This window comes from Manduca sexta, chromosome 15 (assembly GCF_014839805.1).
Source record: "Manduca sexta isolate Smith_Timp_Sample1 chromosome 15, JHU_Msex_v1.0, whole genome shotgun sequence".
Taxonomy (NCBI): domain Eukaryota; kingdom Metazoa; phylum Arthropoda; class Insecta; order Lepidoptera; family Sphingidae; genus Manduca; species Manduca sexta.
Window position 1 is genome coordinate 9,284,519 of NC_051129.1, and position 25,869 is coordinate 9,310,387.

The following is a 25,869-nucleotide window of genomic DNA, read 5'->3' on the forward strand; positions in this document are numbered from 1 at the left end:
AAACTATGTGAGTAGTTGTACGTGAGCAGAGGAGTAGATCATCCGAAAAGTCAAAGTTAGAGTATCAACTTTTTTTTTTTTTTTGGTTTCGCGGAGAAAGTCCCTTGTTACTACCGCCCAGCCTTCGTGGGGGGTGACTGAGCGGTTATGCTGGGGTAGCCGTGCCTTACGGCCCGGCGTTCAGCCGCCCGGATTTGATGGTGACCTTCAGGCGACCGCCGGGCCGAGTCCCTAACCCTATATACAACTTAACCTATGCACGGCCTACCAGCTAAAACTCCGCGGTGGCCCTCTTCGGCGCATTAGGGACGGCTGCGGGCTTCCTCTGACGTTGAAGTGTCTAGTCTGCGACCGCAGCCGCCCCTGCGCGGTGCCGCCTTGCGGCCCGTCTCCTATGGGTGGGGGGCTCAGAAGCCCCCGCGCACCGAAGGACGCCCTCGGCGTCTACGGCAGCATGAGGCCATCTACACACTGCCGTCCATCCCGGGGGTCACCACAATGTGCTAAGCGTGCACAACCTTTACCAGCGGCCGACATCCCCCTGCTGCCCGCCGGCGACCCCCCGATGGCCCCTATTAGTCGCCTTTTACGACAGGCAGGGGATACCGTGGTGGAATTCTCCAAACGCCCCCAGTCCACAGGGCGGGTAGAGTATCTACCTACATTTTACAATTATACAAAATTAAAATTTTTCGCTGTTGACCGTCCAATCTACGCTGAATGAGCTCACAGTATCTTGAATTCAATATAAACGGCAATGGAATCCGAAAAATAGTTTATTTCAACGATTTTTTAGTATTACGAGTACCTATGTGTGTGCAAATCCAATATCAATACTCGAACATATTCCAAAACTTACTGTAGGCCGTTTGATCACTAATAAACAGTGATTGATCATCTATGATACAATACGGTAACTGATTGCTGTATGCAAATCGTATCTGTACTATTATATTCAATGTATGCGGCACGCGCAATACAGACACCTGTGCGATAGGGTTCACACTTTAATTAACTGGTTTAGGCTTCGGATCTATTCAAATGGACTCGGGTATACAAGAGAATTATCACCTTACTACTAGATGATTGAAGGTTTATTTTTAACTAGTTTTGCTCGTGACTCCGCCCGCGTCGAAATGTTTTTCCGGATAAAAGTCACTCAGCAGTAATGTAGCTACCTATCTATCAAAATAATTCAGCCAGCCATTTTGTTAAAATGATTCTTAGTTTTGTTAGATTGATAGTAATTTTAAATATGTCCAATTATTACGTGGTAATAATATATTGGTATCATAATTGTTATTCAGGTTTACTTTCTTATATCTGCGGTCACATCATCGGTTTTAATGATAACGTAATAGGGTTGTGATTGCTGTAAAACTATGAAGATCTAGGTTCAAAATCGCTAAAGCAAAATTTATGTAAGTTATAAAAATCAAATTAAGCTGTCCCGGATTATATTTTGTTTCCACTATTGGCTCGCCCTCCAAAACGACAAAAAAAAAATGGATAAATGGTTGCATTTTTACGCATGCGCATTTCTCTCCAATAGAAAGCATAAACTTATGTTTATGTTTATCTGTAGTCTTAAAAGCACATACAAACATAACTGTCAGCGCTACTACATTCAATTTATGTATCCCACTTCACACTAAACATTAACAGCTATCCTAAAACCGCAACAACATTCCGAATACAACAAAATTATGTTAAACACATAACGTAACATGCCGCAACACGGAAACATGCATGAATAGTCCGATACTGGAATAGGCCAATTCCGGAATATTCAATTCTCGTGACAACCCTATTGCGGAGGGAAGGACAGTCCGACGTGGACGTATTGTGTACGAGCAAGTAACTCGATAACCTAGATACTAGAGTAAATGGACGATAAAGGTAACAAAGACGCTCTAGACACCAATATAAACAATGCTATCAGGGTTGAAAGACGCCAAGGTGTTTTAGAATTTTCTTCAAAGACAGTCACGCCTTTTCCCCGAAGTAGGTAGGTAGAGGCGTAACAGGTGCACAGGCTTTCGGACGACCAATACCTTAGTCCCCGCCGAGACCACGAAGGCTGCAGTCATTGAAATGTCGGGAGAAAGTTATATAAAAAGCGATAAAATCCTGAAAAACAGTTAGTTATATTTCAATGTAACCTTTCTATTTGATCGTCTTAGAATAGTATTTGCTCACAAATCTAGAAACAAGTCTTTAGAATACGAGCTCTTAACATAGTTTAATACGATTTGTATATTGCGGTGGTGAAGCGAAGTCAAGAATCACCTCCACCTATTTTTCCAAGGTCACCAGCATTTCACCTTTTGTTAGACGATTCAGTTTATTTATTTTAAAGCATCATAAATAATAAAGAGCAAAATAAATATTTAGACAAACGAAATTACTAGCGAAACATATGGGCCTCCGAGGGGTTCATAAATTATATCTATTCATATTTAAATACGCAAACGTTTAAAACAAAGATCATATTGTTTACATTTAAAATGCTTTTTAATTTATTTACTTTAAGTTCAACCTTTGTGAGATTATTATTTCTAACGAGATTCAATTAATTTTAATGATATATGATTTACGAAATTTAAGTTTAATAGCTCTTTTTTGAATACTTTATGTTAGTTTAAAGATAACATTGCTTCGCTGTGGGAATTGATTACATTTTTAACCGACTTCAAAAAAAGGAGTAGGTTATTAATTCGACGTGAATGTGTTTTATGGTTTGTTTGTTACCTCAGATCTCGCTCACTTATGAACCGATCTGAAAAATATATTTCTTCATTCGAAAGAATATACCTCCAGATTGGTCCCATAAATGTGTTTATCTAGCTTAACCAGCAATTTTAATTAGGCACCGACTCCAAAATTGGTATCCAGTGTATACTTGTTATGTGAAATTATTTTTTGGTTTTAAGTGGGTTTTGAAGGCGGTTTAATTTTTTGTTAAAATTATTTTCATTCATTTACTTATAAGATAAGCAAGACGCTTATATAGGTAAGCGTCATTACTTATAAACAGTGCAATATCATCCGTTATTTTAAATTGAAACTGCAATCACTAAGCTGATCTCGTCATCCTAAAACAGAATGTTTAGTCTCAAATTCTAGTAATATACTAGTTAAATTTATAATATTTTCTATGTTGTGGTCATATTCTTCCTAACAATAACATTTAATGTAACCCCTAACATTAAATGTACCTACCTAACCCCTAAATAATCAGATTTGTGGTTTCTTTTTGTTTGCTGTTTACCCAAAAGCGATTAACAAAACATAATAGCATACACATTCACACATATGCCTTTTATCTCCAAAGAGGTAGGCAGACACGCAACTGGTTCACCTACTTTCTGCCGTATGTATTCCGTCCCATGATATGATAGTGGGCGAGCTTATCGCCATATCGGGGACAAATTCCAGACTCCGAAAAACCCAATATCCCTTTACCCGACCTGGGGATCGAACCCGCGACCTCGGCACTGCAGTCGTACCGCAATATAACTACGTAATAACATATTTTCCAAATAAAGCCATAACGTACGCAGCTATTTATCCTCAATTTTGGTAGTCCACTCTCTCTATGAAATAGTTCCTACCTCTGCAATAATGTTACAACTATCCCTTTGTATTAGTCAGCATTATAGCACTTGATACATTCATATTGACATGGCAGCGACGAAATTCTGGATGCCAACGAGTCCCCAGACTTATTATGTAATACGCAACTGGTAATAATTGCTTTAGGAAGCTGTCGCACTGTAAGCGAACAGAATGTTACCGAATTGTTTCGAGATATGTATTTTTATTGGATTTATGTTAATAATATTTTTTTTCTTTTTTTATCCTATACAGTCATCGGTTACAAAAAAAATATGATACTAACAATATGTTTTTGAATTTTATATTTCATATCCACGGTATTTTTTTGTTATACATATATTACCGACAAAATTTAATAATTATTAATTATTGTAAGGTTAAAAAAACTGTGCATATTTTGTTGGTACAAAAACACTGTTGTAAACTAATGTAAGAAAAACATTTTTAAGTTTTATTATAATAATTTCAAACTTTATTACCGTTAATACGTAGGTCTAGATTAATAAAATTACCACAAAGGAGGTCAAATAAAAAAAAACGTACCACATAATAAATTGTGGCATACTTATAGTAGGTAATAATCAAGGGTTCAGAACATTTTATTGAATTTAACAATACAAAATATAATACATTATGCAAATAAAATTAAAAACGGAATCATAGGCACAGCTAAAGAGTAATGACTAAAATTGTGCGAGAAATTTTAACATTCTAGCAATAATATCTTATTATATTTGCTATAATAATATTATTTGATTCTGTATAATTTTGGTCAATTTAAATGAAACTTACAACTGTCATAAATAGATCTGTTTGGAGCTAGTACAAAGTTCACATTATAAAAGGAATTGATGCCATAATACTAACTAATTTAAAATTTCTTACAAGGTTTGTGATTACTTTACATTTCAATACAAAAATATATATCTACAAATTTTGGACTATTTATACCATTTTTAACAAAAATAAGAGTATGTGAAGTCTGCTTAATCGAAATAGTTCAGCATTATGAAGTAAAGTATAATTCCTCCCAGTAAGTAGTAGAAGAAGCCCGTGCCCATCAGTTGGATAATATAATAATAACACAGGGCTGATAATAATATCCCTATATTATTTCACCTCTCCCAATGGGACATCACCCTAAGCTGGCAGTGCTAATAATTGCGTAACAGTTTGTCAAAGCGTGCGTCCGTTCGCGCACTACGCTGTAATTACGTTGCTGGCAACATCGCCCCCTGCATTTCAATTACAGCGGCTTTAGTCGAACGTTGCTGGATATGCGTTGTGGTGATCATTGAGATGGTAAAGTCGAGTGACATCCTTGTCGGTTTCTTTTTTGTCTTCAAATATTTCTTCAGATTACATCGTTTCGATGTTGGTATTATTTTTTTCGGGCTGAATTTATGCTGTAGGAATTTATAACGTGCTTCTTTTACTTATTCTGGATAGCCTTGCCCTTAGATCTACAATTTTTAGAATAAATATTTCAGTGGCTAAGAGTCCATATAACCCGATTCCAGCCAATTTCCCTGTACATATCTATATACTATTATATAAAGCTGAAGAGTTTGTTTTTTTGTTTGTTTGTTTGTTTGAACGCGCTAATCTCAGGAACTACCAGTCCAAACTGAAAAATTCTTTTTGCGTTAAATAGCCCTTTGTCCGTGGAGTGGTATAGGCTATATATCATCACGCTATACCCAATAAGAGCGGAGCAGTAATGGCTAATCTCAGGAACTACCGGTCCAAACTGAAAAATTATTTTTGCGTTGGATAGCCTTTTGTTCGTGGATTGCTATAGGCTATATATCATCACGCTATACCCAATAGGAGCGGAGCAGTAATGGCTAATCTCAGGAACAACTACCGGTCCAAACTGAAAAATTCTTTTTGCGTTGGAGAGCCCTTTGTTCGTGGAGTGATATAGTGGAAAATTTTAGCCTGAAAAACTTTATAACGCGGGAGCTGCGAGCAAAAGCTAGTGTAAAATAAAATTATCATTAGAACGGTTTCCAGACCGCATTTATGTATTAGTAGCTGCATGTGTCGGGTTCTCTTTCGAAAAATTTCATCCTTCGCCACTAATATATTTTCGCATTTAAAGAATCCTAACCGGTGTCCGATCGAATGGTGTTCTTAGGCTTTCAACCTCTATAGGAACGCTTATAGGATCACTATGTTGTCTGTTTGTCCGACCATTTTTCTGTCTATCAAGACCCTTTTACTCATAGACGTGTAAAGATATGAAGTTGAAAATATCAAATACTCGAGCCTACGATCTTTTCAGCTTTGAAAAAAATGAAACGTAACTTAACGTGATCTATAAATATGACTGCTTATGTCACGTATTTTGCGATGTCACAAAGGAATCAAAACCAGGGCCCTTATTCTGTATGATAGTGTAAACGGGTAACGCGGCCGTGTCATGTTATCTTCGAGAAATGTGCGTGGAATGGTATTCTGTAAGCCAAATTTCTATAGTCCTAAACATGATGTGTTGTGTTACGTGCTTGTTACACACTGTCAAAATAACGTGCGGGATAGAGAATAAGGCCCTTGTAGGTTTGTTTCCGTTGACCTAATTTGTTCTTAGCAACGTACTGGCCTACTGACAATGACAAAAAATGATTAATAAGTACATTATTGCATATTATATTTGTTATAAATTGATGTAGTCGTCGGAAATGGTTAAGTAATACGTGTGATTAATGCATCCATTCCATTATGACATGTCATGGAAATTTGTAATAGGTTTTATGTGTAATACAATTCTTAAATCTTCTGTTTAGAAATATATTCGTAGTTTCTTTAAAATAAAATCTCAAATAATTATTAGTATGTTTAAGACGGGCGATGCATTGGTAATTCCTTCCTACGTAAGTGAGATACATTAATTATTTAAGAATAAATTACCAATGGTATTTAAACGACTTCGAAAGTTCATTATAGTAAAGATTTAAATTTATTTTATTTCTTTTAATTTTTTTTTTATATAAATGTTGTTTTACACCATTTATATAAAAATAGATAGTAGTTATTGAGTAGACTCATCCATAATTTTGTAATTTAATTAACCATGTTTAGTCTATAAACTGTTGGTGTGTTATTAAATAAATTATTTTTGCGACTGACCGCTTACGTATATAATTATAATTAACTTAGTTAGTTCAGTAGGAATTTAAATTCACGTCTAGTTAATTAGTTAATAATCATGGATATTTCTACCTTTAAAATTTCGTCATATTAAATTTTAAAGGCCGAAATATCCATGATTATTAATTATTTTTACGTTTTTCTTTCAACTGCGAGAACTAATCACTAACTAGACGTGAATTTAAATTCTTTACTTGCCAATACTTGTTTAGTTACCCAGATTAAAGCCGAAACAAAATGTATGAAAATGGACCTTGAGGTATCGCCTTAAATGGTTGATTACATAAGTAAATTCTTTGTAAGTAACTTACGCAACTAAAACTTAGCGTCACACACACCAACACTAAATAAACTCTCAAAATATTTCAGAAAAATAATTTGTTACTAAAAAAACTCCGCAACAACTCCACTTATTTACGCCATGTATTCCTGAGGGAATGTGGAATACGTCTGTAAATATAGATAACCTTCTGAGAGCATGTTCCCGGCCTACGGAGTTTGCGAACACGTTTGATACAACGAGTCTTCACTTTACATCAAATATATGATTAGTCTGGAAAAGGAAATCTCATTTGCCATGCTTATTGAGGTGTCACATTCATTGTTATCGCGTTCAGCGAAATTCGGAAGCGTAAGCCTTTCTTACAGAATCGTTTATTGCCTTAACATTTATTTGTTCTTACGCAGTTTGTTGGATAGCCAATTGTGTGGTATTTTCCATAAGAAACATCTTAGGTCCGTAGGAAACGAATTTGAATAGATATTGATAATGTTCTCTCCGTAAACTTAAGGGACATCTTTGTAAATTTTAGTTCTTTTAGTTATTGGTTTGAGTTGTCGATCAAGAAAAGAAAAAAAAAACTGTATTATACAAATAAAGATTTATTATTATATATACTAACTAGCTTTTGATTGCGGCTTTGCTCGCGTGAAGGAGTTTTCCGGGATAAAAGTCCCGCTATATATTTTCCCGGGATAGAAAGTAGCCTACAACTTTCCCAGGGTTCAAACTATCTCCATACAAAATTTCCTAAAAATCCGTTCAGTAGATTTTGTGAAAATCGCTAACATACAGACTGACAGAAAAGGGGACTTTATTTTATATTACGTATAGTTATGTATTAATAATTTTAAGAATTATACAATGTCAATAAAACCGGATATCTAATATTGATGGCTCTATTTTTACGAACATAAAAACTCAAATTAATATGTTAACAGTGATAAGATCATATCGGCACAAATCAACGCAACTCATAATTATCTTCAGTTTCAAAAATATTCCATTACCGTCATACTCGATGTAAACAAATATTTGGAGTGTTAGCGATAGTATGGATGATAATAAATATTAAACGTGTAGCCTTAACAATTTGGCACTATGGAACGTTATAAATTCTGTGGATACATTAAACATTCCAACAGTATAGTATTAGAATTTAAACTTACACCAGTGTGACAGAGTGATGTATGATATCTTGGATTTTTTTTTATCAAAATTAAAAAAAATCGTGATCAGTCCCCCGTGACCACGAAGGCTGCAAAGTCTTCGAAACGTTGGGAGAAAATTAAAATATAAAAACCTTGATAAAATCCGAAATTAATTAATTTGAATATTTAACATTCGCTTAAGCATAAGAAATTATTATCTTATTTATATCGGTTTATTATAAATAGAAAATATTGAAATTGAATTTTGAAATTTGGTGTTGGAGGAAAATGTTACGTATACCATGGACAGAATGACGCATCAATAAGTCCATCATTGCCCAATTGAAGATCATGACTAGGATCTACACAATATGCTACCAATGTCCTAAGTTATTTTGGCCACATCGCCCGAAGGCAGCCAGATAACTTTGACAAACTGCTGGTTGTAAGGAAAGTAGACGGTAGAAGACCGCGTAGGCTATGACCTACCCGCTGGTCGGATCAAATAAAAAGTGTAACAGGACTTCCTGCTACCAATTCCCTGAGGAAATCCGAAGACGGGAGGGCTTGGAAACAGCTCGTCATCAACTTCGTCAAGTCGTTTCAAGACGGGCCTTCAATGATGAAGAATATGATCAAGAAGAAGAAGAGATTATAACTAGTGGATATAAATCTATATGGATCTAGATGTTAACAGAAATAGCAAATTGTTGTTTTAGTTTTAGTTTAATTTTTTATAGAGATTGCTGTTATTATTATTGCTATTTGTTTTTCTTATTTTCAACCTTAAGACTTCGAATTAGTCTGAATAATTTAATTACAGTAACAGGTTTGTAAAGAATGCGTGATACTAGTTTTAAACTTAGTGCGCATCCTCACTCAGTTGAATTAACCGATATTATGTAAGTGTTATGATTTGTGAATAAATATGTAAAAAATAAAATAAATAAATTTAGATATATTTATAACGATATATATAATAATATAAAATATGTATCCCGTTTGATATAAACATTATTACGTAATAATATATTTAATCTTACCAAATACCCCAAACAAGTGACCCCATAAAAAATTTCGCGCGCACTTTTCCTGTGCCCGTACTAAAAAGAACACATTTTGGACGATTCCTTTCCCTATTTATTACATATGCATGCACCCTTATTCAGGTGAGCTGAAACCTTCCGTAACAAAATAGAATATTTTATGTACCTTTATGGGATACGTAAATACCCCAGACTTAGTCCTCCACTTCCAGGAACACTTATATGCGTGGGCTTAGTACATTTTTTTCTAACGTATTTCTTATTATGGTAAATTGTAATTATATATTTGTGTGTCTGCAGTTAATAATAATATCAGCCCTATATTATATACTGTCTCACTGCTGGGCACGGGCCTCCTCTACTACCGAGAGGGACTAGGCCTTAGTCCACCATGCTGGCCTAGTGCGGATTGGTAGATTTGACACACCCTCGAAATTCCTATAGAGAACTTCTCAGGTGTGCAGGTTTCCTCACGATGTTTTCCTTCACCGTTAAAGTGAGCGATAATTCACAACGAATACAGACATATTTTATTAGAAAAATCAGAAGTGTGTGCCCTTGGGATTTGAACCAGCGGACATTTGTCTCGGCAGTCTGTTCCACAACCAACTAGGCTATCGCCGCCCCTCTGCAGTTGCACGAGTTAAATTTTAATAAATGTAGTTATTAAGTAGCTTTGTTTTATTGCTTTAAATGATGAGACGAGCTTGCCGTTCGCCTGATGGTTAGCTATACGACCGCCCATAAACGGTAGAAATATCATCCAACACATTGAATTACAAAGTATTGTTTTGGTTATTATACTGCGCTCGCCATTCTGAGACATGAGATGTTAAGTCTTATGTCCAGAAGTTAAACTGACTACAATGTTCTCCAAATCGTAACATAACAGTGACTATACACTGCTGTTTGGCGGCAGAATTAACATTGCGATGGTATCTACCCAGGCGGACTCTCACTTGTTAGAGACCTACCAGTAAAAATAAATTTTACTCAATTAGTCGTTTAAAAATCAATAAAGACGCCAATTATTCATGAAAATGTCGTGTTTGATACTTTTTCATGTCATGAATGTCCTCAAATTATAAGACAGAATAAACGAACACTTACACCGTACAATTATAAAAAGGTACTATTTTTATTACAATTATCTTCAATTTTGAAGCCGGGAATATATTTAACTTTTAAGTACATTGGAATAATAAAGTATTTTCACTCTCGAAACTTTACTACATAAATAAATGTAACATTTATAATAAACTTTAATTCATTCATGAAAATAATTCACGTTTTCTTCACATATGTTTTTAATGTTTTAAATTCATGTGCCGTTTCGTTTCTCAATTAGAACAAGCAATTAATTACCTCACGTTGCACCAGCCGTTAATTCTCGTTACTACACTTACCCCTTTGCGGCAATCGTATTTTTACCAAAATTATTGCTGTCTTTATATTAAATAATATTAATAATAATATGGCCTTGTATTGTATATTGTCCCTCTGCAGGTCTGGGGCCTCCACTACTATTAAAAGGATTGGGTCTTAGTCCACCACGCTGCCTATGCAGGTTTTCTCACAATGTTCTCCTTTCCGGTTATATCGCGTACTAAAGTACTTTTATTAATTCATTTATTATAGACAAGAAGCAATCAAGCTAGCAGACGATGTAATGTTTAGTGATTCGATCTTATATTTCTATCCATTTATTACTGTTGATATATTGTCTGCCATTTTTCTTGTTCTTAATTATTTTTATAAACTGTTCTATAATAAAGGCCCATCCGATATTCTATAATTATTATCAAATAGCTATATTACTTAAAAACTACGTCATGAGGTACATAGTATTACGGACTAAGTAATTATATGTACATATATAGTATACACTAGCGCAACTGCCCCAAATACAAGAAATTATTCGAATCTAGCAAAATCAGCAGTGACAAATTACCCCATAGATGGCACCACACTAAACTACGCCATATCTACCCCGGTCTAACAAGGCTAATCTTGTCCAGGTCACGAGTGGTCCCGGAAGAGAACCCGGAACGTAACACCGTTGACAACACACGCAAGCCGACGATTGAAATGCGATAAAGTCGCTTTTACCCCGTCAATAGTTGATTACGCGAACGTTGGGTTAGCTTTTGTGAGGTTTGTTGCTGTAGTTATGTTTAGTGATTAGATTGATTAGTAGATGTTCAAAATTTATGTAAATATTATAATATAGTTCTTATTGTCTTTTCTTTAGTTTAGTAACAAAATGGTGAGTTGTGGATTACAAAATTAATGGGTTTGATTTCGGGATCGTTCCAATATAATTATTTTTTTAACTCGATTGAAAATATCTTTCCTACAATATGATTGAACAAATATTTTGCACCGATCGCGCATTATTGAGAAATAAGGCAGATGGATATAAAATTAGCTTTTGCTCGCGGGTCTGTGCCGGGTTTACTTGCGAAATAAAAGTCCAACTATTAATAAAAGTCCCACTATTTGTTCTGGAGTAAAAAAAATATACATATACTTATTTTATGTTAATCCAGATTTAAATCTAACTGCCAAGTTACCGTAAGACTGGCTGGCAAAGCTCTATGTTAATTTTTATTTATATTTTATAAAAGAAATAATCCATTTTCAAGTTGGTAAACATTAGAACCGACAATATGTCTTAGTTCTCACTTAATCTTTCTGGATTATTGGATTTTTTTACAAAATACATAGAATCATTTATTTATATAATATAATTCAATTTGTTAAAAATTATAACATAGAACCTTGTAATAATGAGCCATATGTTGATGTCGTAACGTCTATTTTTATTCTTCATTTCACTTCTTTACTTGCTATCAAGTCCAGTGTTATTTTACTTGGCAATAAAAAAAACAAGCATGACCCTGTGTGACTAAATTCTCCGCTATTGGATGATATTATAATCTCTATTCATTAAGTCCACCGAAAATCCGCATTAAGGATTATCTCTGATATCGGATATCCAAGTATAGCGTTCCATAATAAGTTACATAATGTTCTTTAAAAATGTTAGGAATAAGGAAAAGACGAAGTTTGCCCATTTCTTTAATACCATCAGTTATCCAAAAATGTAGTACTTATTTTCATTGCTGGTGAATGAAGAGATGCTAGAACCGCATAAACAGTAGTAATGCTATACAGAACTTTGAATTACAAAGTACTATATGACACTCAACTGCACTCATCATTCTAAGTCATGATTTTCGATCTCATCATGCCTAGTTATTGTGCTGGCTGCAATCCTTCAAGCCAGAACAGAACTGTGCTTGCATACCTTCTTGGTGGTATAAATATTGCGATGATGCCTATTTAGACAGCTCTATGTAGACGCACCTATACGAGAGACCTCCCGTTAATAACAATATTTACTTAATCATTGCATACCTGCACTGCGCTAATATTTTGACATACTTATATTAAAAAATAAACAACCTTATATCATATTATAAAACCGCGTCTGTCTGAACATGATCTAGTTAAAAACTACCGACCATATTTCGATTAAATGTAGTATGGATATAGTTTGAAACCCTAAGGACATTTTATTTATAGAGGTTATTTAACAATCTTATATAATTAGTTATTATATAAATGTGCCATCGGTTTCGTGAAGGTCGTCTTGCTTCCCAGCATAAGCCTCACCTAAAAGAACGATATTGGCTTTATCAAAACGACACTAATAAAGGAAAAAAATAAGTACCATTGTTTATTCAATTTTAATGCTATAAATTATTTCTAGTGATAACATAATCTCATCATCATTAGCTGCAAGATGTTCACAGCTGAATACGGGCCTCCCCCAAAAATTTCAGATCGATCCATTGGAATGTAATCTACAATATACATTATAGTAGAGTCCCTTACATTCTCCGTTTTGATATGCGAATGTATTATAAAACCATTTTCAAGGCAGGAATGTTTCTGTATCCTGCGGGATATCGACATCCCGTCTGCGCATTCTATTCCTTAACGATGATTACGTAGTAAGTAACAAAAAGCCAAGAATAAAACTATATAATAAATCGTTTCTTTCTTATATTTTTATAGTCTGTAGGTCATCAATGGCGGACTTACGGTAGTGCCTAACTTTTTTACCATCCCGTTGGTACTTCTAGGCAATAGGAATGTAAAGTTTTATTATTTGGTTTGCCTGTTCACCAACCGTTGTATAATTCATAGAAAAATGCAACTCGCCCACTGCCCTTATCTCTCCAACAAAACTTTCCACCTTAAAAGTATTCAATTTAACACAACTCAAGCTCGTTGTAGTGTTTAATGTTTATCTTTTGTGCAACTTTTATTTTCGAATAAAAGTACCATTTACAAAGCAAAAAAATCAACCGGGAGCAAAGGAAGATAATTGTGTTTCACGCGTCAGTTGGAATGGAATAAAATGTTCAACAAAGTTGGTAAAGTGAAGGAGAAAAAGTCAGTTTAATGTTGCCGAGTACCTATCTATTCGAATTAATGAATGCTAGTGCCTTGTTACCTTTCAATAAAGTTTAATTTCTTTCAGAATATTGCTCTAGTATAAAGGAAAGCAATGTAGATAAATGTACGCAAAAAGTATATTTAATATACAAATAAGTAAAGTGATTACAGCATTTGATTTTCCATCGGTCTAACCCGGTGTGGGGTTAACGCGTTTAGAACAACTTTGGCTTAATTTTTTTGACTGCGTGCCCGAAGGGGTGGGCCGAGATGAAACTAGAACATCTACTTCACGACTGTGTTCCGTCCCAAGATGTTAAAGTAGTCTATCGTCATTTCGGGCACAAATTCTAGAGACCAGGCTAATATTGAGCAGGAAAACCTAATGTCACTGCTTTATCCGGGATTTGAACTTGAGACCTCAGAGCAGTATCGTACAGCTGATGCAATACAACTTTGCCACCAAGTCAGTTGAAGGATTCAGTTCCGGGAAATAAAGTTAGAAATACAGATACAAAGTGATGCCCGATACAATTGAACTTACGAAGGGATATGACGTGCAAATACAATGTTTCTGCTCAATTGTTTAAGGTTGTGAAGTTTTATTTGTAGTATTGTAAAAGGTGCTATAAATTTATGTCGTTTTAATGTAGTATGTAAATCATAATATGAAACAGTTGATATAGTAGTGGATTTCTTAAGACGGACCTTTTAATTCTAATTCTATTTCTATAACTGAATATTGCAAAAACACATGTATACATAAAAAAGTGACTTACATAATTGTAGTGAAATTTATTTTTGGATTCCGGCGCGGTAAAATAATTATGACGCTTGCTTCGGTCGCGAGAATAATGCTGTCGAAAATTATTCTTTATACATTGAAGATAATGTTCAAAATCGAAGCATACAAGAATATAAAAGAGAAACGGTATACCTGTATATCGTTTACCGCAGTTGTATGCGATACCAATATTCCGCCAAAACAAATCTAGTTTATTAAACATCGACTTCAGTAACTTTTGTAGTATTTTCATTGCAATAGGTTTCTTTGACAATGCGAAATGCGTGCAAAGAACAATCAAACGGTATCGCGGATACGAACTGAAATATCTATACAATCTTCTATGATAGCAAAGGAAAATAAAGGAAATACAGGAATAATATTGCGATTATGCTGAAATATATTGAATACATTACGTAAGCGAAACGGAAATGAAATAACGGAAATATGGATCATTATTTCTATGTTTTGGCTGCTTTGTGGTTATATATTTTTGTGACGCAAAAAGATTTGAGAAAATAGTTTTATTTTTTATTTTGTTACGGCAAAATTATCCCACTTTCCTGATGGTAAATGGAGTAGAGTCGTAAAAGTGTTGATTAATGAGAGATTACTCCTCGCCAGTTGATACAATTATGTCGGCCTGTTTGGAACTGGATATACACAGGCTAATCCCGGAACTCGATACCCTTACGTGGGCCAGTATGGCGGATTTTACATCTTGTGTATTGTGGTCGCTATCCAAATCGGATACAAATATCCTACTATGAGTTGCGTTTTGATGATCAATGAATTTAGCTTTTCTATGCCTATCTTTCTTGTAACTAAAGCTACGAATCATCAATTCCGCATTGGCGAAGGATGGACTTAGACGTCCAGCACGTAAAAAATTAAGAGTGAGAAAATAAGAACCTGCTAATAATCACTGTTACTTATGAAATTCTTTTATCGTTAAGAGGTGATTAAGAATTGCTTAAATAGCTGTCAAAAACATCAACGGTTTCCTAGTTTAAACCTTATTAAGAGGCATGATGGCGGGTTTTGACTTACAGCTGATCGAGTAAATTTGTGTTTTACCTACCTACTGTTTAAGCATAGCTTTGCGATTTTTTTATAAGTAAAACTGAATATGTTGTGAGAAAACACACAAAAATTGTTTGGAATTAAGGCATTCTAATAGAAAGTTACTACTTATAATTTGTATTTGCAGTTTGTAGAAACTTTACCCAAAAAAAAATCACGTCCGTGTCTATTACAATCTATACAAACATGAAAATTTTCGTGCGGCCACGCGGCATTCGCGACCATCCGGCGAAGTGATTAATAGCCAAATAAATAGAGTCTATTTTGCTTTAACTATGTAGTCCATAGAGAGTGCACGCGGTCAGCGCAGCGTGCGCATTGAGTCGGCACAAATAAATTTATGTCAAATAAATGCACCCTAATGGCGTGGTTATAAGAGCGAACTAGATGTGAGTTGGTCTCGTTACTACTGAGTACTGAATAGCTATTAGCGGACGGTATGATTTAAATTTGGTTAAAAGTAAAAGTCGCCTAATTAGCACGTTCTTTTTTGGATTCCAAGGTCAGTGAGTGTACATTTTCCTATCTAGGTGCGGCAAAATACTATATTAGATTTTATTAAGGGTAAATCATGGGATGTCTTCCAATCGAGTCGGAAATTTCACCACGTGTAATTATAAATACATATAATCACTCCTTTTTCCATATTTAGGGGTAGGCAGAGATGTATCAATACCCACAATTCGCGTGTTAAGTTAGGTCCCAGGTACTAAGGAGCGGGTCTATGGCCAAAACTATATTTCTGTATAGTGAGGTATATTTCGTTTCCCACCAGCTTCCTTTCAACAATTCGAATACTGAACATGATTATTAAACGTTTATCCGCGTGCTGTATTGTGTTACCAATCCTCGTGAACGACTATTGTCCGATTTCCAAAGCTGACCGACCATGGTGGCATGTGATTACAAATCCTGCTTTTGTTGGTTCTGTCTGCTATTCAGACTCCTGGATGTGTAACAATCAGGATGGCTATGAATTAAAGCTACAATTAGTTATTGTATACCAATTTCAAGATTGAAGTTGGGATATTTACTGACCATTATTGAACTATTTCGTTTCTGTTTTATAATTTTGAGCATACTTTTTCACGTGAGTAAGCCACTATCGAGAGGGAATAGGCAACAGTCTACTACGCTGGCCTAGTACGCAGTGGCAGACACACTCTTCAAATTGTTAGAGATTTTCTCAGGTATGTAGCTTTTCTTCATCGTTAAAGCAAGCGATAATAAACAAAGTACGCATTCATAACTTTAGAAAAGACAAAGATGCATGCCCTTGGGTTTTGAACCTGCAGACATTCGTCTCGGCTTTCCGTTCCAGTCCCAACTAAGCTATTACCGCTGCTGTACCTACACAGTACATAGGTATTGATTTTTCAATTCCTGATTAATATGAATCGTAAAACATAATCAATTATAAATAAACAGAAATCTTAAATAAAGAGCTTCAGATAGTTTCGCGCCTCAGTCGAGTTAATAGCGCGATAACAGTTATAACAAAGCAAGTGGCTCAAGGACGCATCTAGATATCGCGCCTTTGCTTCTGTCACGGAAACAAATTGTAGAAAGATCTGAATATCTTTATGAGAACAAACTAAAGACATTTCTAGTGATTCAAGTGCAGCGGGTGGAGTGAAAACGAATGCGTTTGACAATTTGCCCTCACTTTGGTGCGATAGATTCGTAAGTTAACGATCGTTAAGTGCCGATAGAATTCCATCTGCACTTAACGATCGTTAACTTACAATACAATTGTATTGAAATAGTTTTGACCTACCTAAATAATTCTGATCGTTTTTTTTTATAGCCAATAGATTTACCTTTGACCACTCTCTCGCCTGATGGTAAGTGGTGATGTGGTCTACGGTGGCCTAGAAGATACCTATTCACTCGTGACTTGAAGATGCCCAGGTAAATATTATAATCGCTTCGGTAAGTCTTTATGCTAGTTATGTCGAAATTATCGACCCTTTTCTCCGATTATTGGAATGGAGTATAATGTATGGATTTTGTTGTGGCAGGGACTTTTGGTCATCTGTTAGTAAATATAGTGTTTACTACCGAAGTATCGATCAACGTCAAAAGTGTGCTAATTTAATAATAATATTCTAATATTATTATTATATTAGAACACTTTTTTACTGGCCACCCTTACTATATATGTAACCAATTAACGTTTGCAATTTACTCAATGACATAGAGAATAATTTTAATAATACCCTTATAAAATTAAAGACGGTATGAAACATAACATGAAGCAAATAACTACCTCTTTTACGTACGTATTTATTGTGTATGTGTCACAAGATTGGTTTATAATTTATGTCCTTTCGTTGATATATTAGTAAAGTCTATGCTGTCTGCATGTTTTACTAGTTATCTTTAATATATTGTATTAAAAATCTGATTTCCTTGCAGTGGCGAAAGGTCCGTATAATCTTATTTCTGCTGGCTTCCCTTTTTTTTGTGAAATATAATTTTTATTGGAACGATTTGTGGGTCGTATTTATTCATATTATTAGTACTTATATGTTGTGTCGGCCTCCCTTTCAGACAGTGTCACCCAATGCCACAGCTTCCTAGATATTATAGAAATGAACTCATAGATATTACAAATAAAATACAAACAAAGTATGGGAAATGTTTACCGCGCTTCGCTTACACTTTAAGTCGAAAGCGTACGTTCAAAATAACTTACAGATATTTCGAATTGCCACACGATATTTGTAAGGGTACAAACGTTTGCTTTCCTTATGAAACCCACTTACAGAAAGTTTGCTCTTTTATTGCGCGAACGCGACGGCAGTATTTCTGTACTTCATTTTATTTTTTACCCTTAACATACATTGTGGTTATGTCAGTTCCTTTTCTTTTATATGGAACAATTTCAAAGCGAATCGCTTCCGCACGGCTGTCGGAGTAGTTTTACCACTTAATTAAGTTGCTATTCAGTTCATTTTATTCGATTACGTGCTCTCAAATTGTTTAATGGTTCTATATATTCATTGTTTTACTTTGTGCAATTAGTCTATGTTTAGATTTATTTTCAAGCCATTATAAAAGGTAGAGTTGTATTTATTTTTAGCCGAGGTTATTTTCTTTATTTAAAGTCTAGTTGGTAGTGAAACAGACTGCCAACACGAATGTTCGCAGATTCAAAACTCAAGAGCACACTCAACTCAACTCTCACTTTTTTAAACTCATGTGTGTATTCTTTGTGAATTTATCGTTCGCTTTAACGGTGAAGGAAAACTTCGTGAGGAAACCTGCATAAATGAGAAGTTCTCTATAGGTATACTGAGACTAAAACTTAATCCCTCTCAGTAGTAGAAGAGGCCCGCGACCAGCAATGGGACATTATATATAATACGTGACTGCTATAATATATTATTATTAATATTATTATTTTCGGTATATGATGTGAAAGGGGCCAGTCTATTGCTATATATACGCCTTTAGAGAAACATTTCTATTGTTAAATTATAGATTTTTGAACAAAACCGTTAAAGGAAGGGACTTCGCGGTTACGATTATTAGCCAATATAGATATTTGAGTATTCGAGTAGTTCCGAGGAGATTTCAATGATGGGATTTAGTTGGGCTATATTGTTATGGCGTGCTTTGGGCCGAGATCTGTTTTGAAATAATCTCTCAGAGTCGCATATATTTTTATGTTTGTTTCAATGGATTCAATTTAAAAAATAACAATAATAATAATAATCTTTTAAATTAAATTATTCAAATTAATAATATCATGTAAGTTATGATGTTGTAGTTTAATGTAAGTAGAGAAACACAGCTATCTTCTACGGTTATACTGCTATATGTGAAAATAATGTAATGTGTGTTCTCTGTTGTAAACTCTCAAAATAAATAAATATCGAATATGGTAGGCATGAGTGCCGTGGGGGAATACAAGGTGGTGCACTTACCCCCCCTTTTCGAAACAAATCACAAAAAAAATAAGTAGCTGAAAGACAATGGGAACTACCGACCGTAGAGGTTTTATTTTGGTTTAGTATATAAAAATACCCACGCGATTTTCATTAAAAAATATTTTTTTTTAGTAACTACTTATTTGCATAGTGTGTAGATGCAGGTGCACTTCCCTAAAAATAATATTGGCAGCCCGGGTAGTAGGTGACGTGAATAATTAATTTTGATCTCTACAATCACTATGAATTATAAATATTGAATAATATTTATAATTCATATGAATTATATTATGATAATATTTATAATATGAATTGTATTAGTATAATAAATAGCCCTATTGTCATACATTTCTCCACAATGAAAAAATCGAATTCAATCGTATTACCAAGTTCGAAAGAACGTGCCAATCCATCGAACAATCTAGAAAGTTCCCAGCTCTGTCCATACAGAGCACCGCAAGACATCTCGTTTCGCAAAGCCGATTTACACCGTACGAGGATTGAAGTCATTCTACGGTCAACATCAACCAATAAGTTAGTACCTTATCGAAAAGACCGATCCGCTCTCAAATCCCATTCCTACAAGCTATCCTGTATAATATGCTATTTAGAGATATAACTTTCGATATAGGATTGGTTTGATGCTAATGCTCGGTTTGAGTGAGGTGGGTTTGCTGATTTTGTTTTATGGTTCTCAAAGGTACTTGAGTAGTCCTACTGGTTGACTGCAAGATAAATGGGATCTGAAAGGTTGTAGGTTCAATGCTTGGATACGAGAAAAAATGTTTATGAATATTTGTACTTAAATTGTAATCTCGATAATTTAAATGTATATTCTAAAAGCAAATAAATGTGTATACTTAAATAGCCAAAAGGATAATTTGAATATAGTATATTGGTATAGCAAAACTTTAAAAAAAAAATATTTTTCCCGACTAGGGTATTTAAACTCAAAATTCACAACAAATTTTAAATTCGAATTCAATGTGTAGAATATCTTAAAGCAGAATTATTTTTCAGATTTTATACCGGCTTTTTATGTTATTATTTAGCCCTGATGTTTCGGAGACTGCAGCTTTCGTGGTTACGGGAGACTGATATGGTCGCCCGAATAGTTAAAGATACAATATCTCCCTAATTTTTACAATTGTACAAAAAAAAATATATATATATGCGATAAAAACCTTTTTTTTAAATATCTAACATTCACCTTACATAAAAAAATATTATCTAAAACCAGTTCACAGTGAATGTCAAACGTACCCTTGAAAGACATAATATGTTGTTATACTGAGCAACACGTAAGGAAATAGGAACACTGAAATAACAAATGTATCAAATAACACTATTAACTCTCACGGACCATTTGTGTTTGCTTTGTGTAACATAAACTCGGTCTACGAAACGTGTCCATATACGCAATATGTAAGAAAATAAGGTTATATGTCCAACATGGCCGGCATAATTGTGGCAACTGGCGAGAAAAACAATGTGTCTTATGTGTCACTATTATGACCTGAGCCAAAAAACTAGAATAACTTTATCAGCCTATTTCATTTTGTGACAAGTCTAAATATGCAATAAAAAACTAAAGTTAAAACATAAAATTGACATTTTATTGTAGTTAGACAGTTGAACTTAGAACAATAAAAACAATAAGCCGCTTTAATAAATTAGACATCTTCTCTTAATAATATTATAATGCGAAAGTTTATGAAAATGTTTGGATGTTTGTTAGAAGTAAACGCAAAAACAGCTGAACGGATTTAATTAAAATTCGTCAGATGGGTAGACCATGTACATTAACATGTAGACTTTTTATCCTGATAATTTTCTCCTTTAGGAAATGATACAATTATATTATATAATAATTTAATAGATGGCGCTAGTTTCGTACAGCGTTTTAGGAACTATTGTAATGAAAAAGACTTCACGCGGGTGAAGAAAGCAACACCTAATTATTTATACAACCTCTAGAGTTGCATTAGATAAAAGTTAAAAAAAAAATCGTTTAATCGAGCGTAACCGACAGGTAAGTCATAGAAAACGTGGAATTCTAGAGCTAAAATGAACGTAGTTAAATACCGGACTCAGTTGTAGATCTTTGTTAAGCTATATTCTGTTTGGATATCGTCACAATGTCTAACTCTGCCGTCAAGCAACACTGATGCACTGTTGTTCCCGGTTTGTAAGGAATTGTACTAAGTACAATTATTGCGTTTTATGTAATATGGAAAGTTTAACGCGCATCATGTCCCTGACGATCTATCCTCTATATAGAGACGCACCCATTCCTTGCCAATTTTATTTATCCGTCCATAAAATATGATTAAATTGAATCGAACTCGGGTGTTTTCCAAATAAAAAAACAGATTTTATTACTCAGCCTGAGAAATCGAACCAAGAAATTCACAGGTTCTTATGCGTTGCTATTAAACGAATTCAAGTCGATTATGCTAGTCTAAAAAGCAATTTTGAACGTTCACTCGCAATTCCTAGAACAGTCATTGCTATGTTTGGTCAACAAAACGTGAGTTTAGCTCGCATAGGGTAATGCCCTGTACTACAACAGTTGGAGATCGTCTGAAGTGGCTCGCTCTATGAAAGGAGTTGCATTAAAAGTAGAATAGCGTGTAGTAAACCTGAACTGTACCCTATTATTAGGAGTGTAAAATTAAATTGTTACAAAACCAGCTTAGTAAACAAGTCAGTTCTAAATTCGAAAAGATTAGATAAATTGTTTCAATATTTTAGTACGAGATATTTATAATTATAAATCTCATATCAAGGATTTTTTTTATTATTTTAATGTATTGCTGATGTGCAATAATGACCTTTTATTTATATTACTTAATATTGTAAATAAGTATTTATGAATATGATTGTTATAGGTAAAGTGTGTGGTAAGACTTAGATCGCTAAATGGGATCGAATAAAATCTAGTACATGAATAGGCCAATGCTAGAATTAACTTATAGGCAATTTTTATTCCAAAATACACTGATAACTTCATTTTTATAATGAACATGGAAGAACTTTATGCGAACACAGTCTCAAGCAGTGTATGTTATCTAACTAATTGTAAACACAGGTAAGTGAAAAGGTATTGTTCAGTTTTCAATAAATTCTGTACAAATAAATACAATTGAACTGTGGTTTTTCCTAAGCTCAATGTTTATCTATACAATACTGAAACCTAGATTTTTTCGCATGTTTTTATTTGTTACATATTATAAATCAAAGTCCCCTTTTCTGTCTGGCTGTATGTTATCGATTTTCTCAAAATCTACTGAACGGATTTTTATGAAAATTTTGTTGATTTTTAGAAAGGTTCTTGGTTATTTTCTATTCTGGGAAAATATATAGCGGGACTTTTATCCCGGAAAACTCCTTCACGTGGATGAATCCGCGAGAAAAAACTAGTACAAATAAAAACCAACAAGTCGTTCACATACAACCATAAAAAACTCAATAGAAAAAATCTCATTTGTAATGTAAAACTAAATTGTTATCAGATTAAAGTATGACCAAAATCGATTGGATACGAAACAAAAAGGATGTATCGAATCTCATTCCGATCAAACCACTTTGGTAAATGAGATTCTGACAGTGCATCTCCAAATTCAATTTTTGTTTGAACGTGGAAGAAACCCTTTATAACAATATTATTGCTTCCGGAATCATTCGATTATCTTTTCACTAAACAGAATCTTGTTCCGAACACAATACCAATTACTTACTCATCATTTTCGTTATCCTACTTTATTGAAAGGTTACAATATTGTTTCAATCTATTTCGTTATGTTTTCTACTTTTTTATATGAGCACGGGGAAGTGACCCCATTGCCTCTGATGGTAAGTGGAGTGGGGCTCAATAGAATGACGGCTGACGATGATTATCCCTCGACAGTCGACACAATTATGCCGGCCTGTTGGAATCATATTTACAGGCAGAACCCGGATCGCGACACACTTGTGTAGGCTACTATGTCGGGTTTTAACACCTTGTGTACGGTGGTCGCTATCCAGGCGGGTATAACACATATCCTACCACCAGCTTTTACTTTGAAAGTGTTGTCTATTGTCAATTATTTATATTTAAGTTAATATTTTGTGTTCAATCTTCATAAAACATAATTACTTATATACAGGTAAAAAATATTACAATATTCATTTATTATTAATATACCTATTTTGTAATTTTCACTGCATAAAATATGTTAAACAATGAATAATTCCATTTAAAAAAAAAGTTTACCAGCTTTATTCAAGAGAAAATTATACATAAATTCTTTCCGTATTTATCCGAAGCTTGAAGAATATAAAATAATATCTCGGAGCAAGTTAACAGCATTTGAATACCGCAGGTAGGAGCGCAGTGACTTTTTGTTATATAATGTAACGTAGAAAAATTTATAAGAATTCGTGGCAAAGCTATTATTGCGTTTATAGTTTTATTATTCATATACTTTGTTTGAATTTTATAAGTGTATCATATTAGTTGCCTACATGATGACTTATGTTGTCGGGTTGTGTGTGTGCAAGATTTGTGACCTCACGGATACGAGGTCTCTGCAGATATCAATATCTGATTTTTATATCACTACCCATAAATCAACGTCGCTTGAGTAACGTGACGTACCTCAACAAATTTTATTTTATTAGTACCCATTCATAATACAATATCTCGTGTTATTATTCAGATTAAACATGTTTTGTTGAATTGTAAAATTATAAAAGGGTTCATAATACCCTTGCCGGGACCCAATTATGCGGGCGCGCGTATAACGGTCTTTAAAGTAACTAGTAACTACAATTCCCCGAAAACCTTCCGTTATCTTAGCAGGCCATTAGTTTCGTGCGCTTAACGTCCAACGAATAAAACAAAAAAACCTTCAAGTGTCGACGTTGGTATACCGAGCACGTTTTACGAGCACATTAAAGTTTTACCTGTCCAAAGTAACTTTTTAACTAATTAATTATTATTGCACGATAGCAAATTAAAACACAACACAATCACAGTACACGATAAAATCAAGTCCGATACTTGACTCGCTGTTTCGACTTGAACCCGATTCAATGAAAATCAGACGTAGCGGCGTAGCATTGACGTCCGACTCGCTACGAAGCCGCCGCGGCACTGACTACACGGTTACGCGGGCGCGCTACAATCCACGCTACAGTTTGGATTATTACTCGTAGCACAGATTCTACAATCAATAGCTTATAATATATAGTAAGATTTAATTTGAATAGTTTACAACAAATAAGAATACACATCAGTACACTTCAGAACAATTACGTAAATGGATAATGATTATTCGAAGGACATTGCCATAGTTACCTACGGCGTAGATATCGTAGCGTTTGTATATTTTGTATCATTTAAAGTTCTTTAAAGGCACATAACGTAGCTGTAATTGGTTAACGAATTTGAACGTACCAAATTCGAAAATTATTGAGCGTGAGTGAATAAAGTAATAAAATGCTGAATATTCTAGGAAGTGGTTTAAATGGTCTAGTCATGTCTCGAACTCACAATAATAAGCGTAAACGGTTAAATACACAAAGAAGGCCAAAAATGAGATTGCCTTCCAGCGTTTTCTTATCAAAGGCCTAGTTTTAGATTGGATCCGAACTTTTCTTCTCTGAATGTGAGGACAATGCTAGTAAATCAGTAAACCCTGCGGGTATCGGCCTGATAACGAAAAATGCTTAGTTGCGTCACCTTAAGGTTAATGAGAAAATCCATTCCGCCGAACACTGTTATAATGATATAATTTAACAATAATATTTATATAGCAGTTACTTCATTAACTGTGTCACGACTTTATCTCCGGGGCGTAGGTACAATTATTGCTCCCACGGTTCGCCTACCTTGTTTTTATTTCATAATGAGTTAGAGGGTGTTATCGTCATGTCGCTTACTTTTAATCCCTCATAAAAATATATTTTTTATTACATACAATATGACGCAATACACAAATGTACCTAAATCTTTAGAATCACAATGATGAATCCCTCCTAGCCGAATTTCGGCCAATTTCAAGGGAGATCAGCCAGGTACGCAGGATATATTATAGTGTACAAGTGTGTGCGCAGTCCACAGGTGCACTCTCTGTTCCTTCACTCTCATAGTTCGGTGAAACGGCGATCCGAAATGACCGGAGAAAGATCAGGCGCAGGACCAACAGCTTTACGTGCTTTCCGAGGCACGGGGTTATCACACCGCCAACTTCCTGACTCCGAGTTATGTCTGAGTAATTTGAATTTAAGTGAGCGGCGATAGCCTAGTAGTGAGCGGCGATAGCCTAGTTGGGTGTGGAACGGACTGCCGAGACAAATGTCCGCA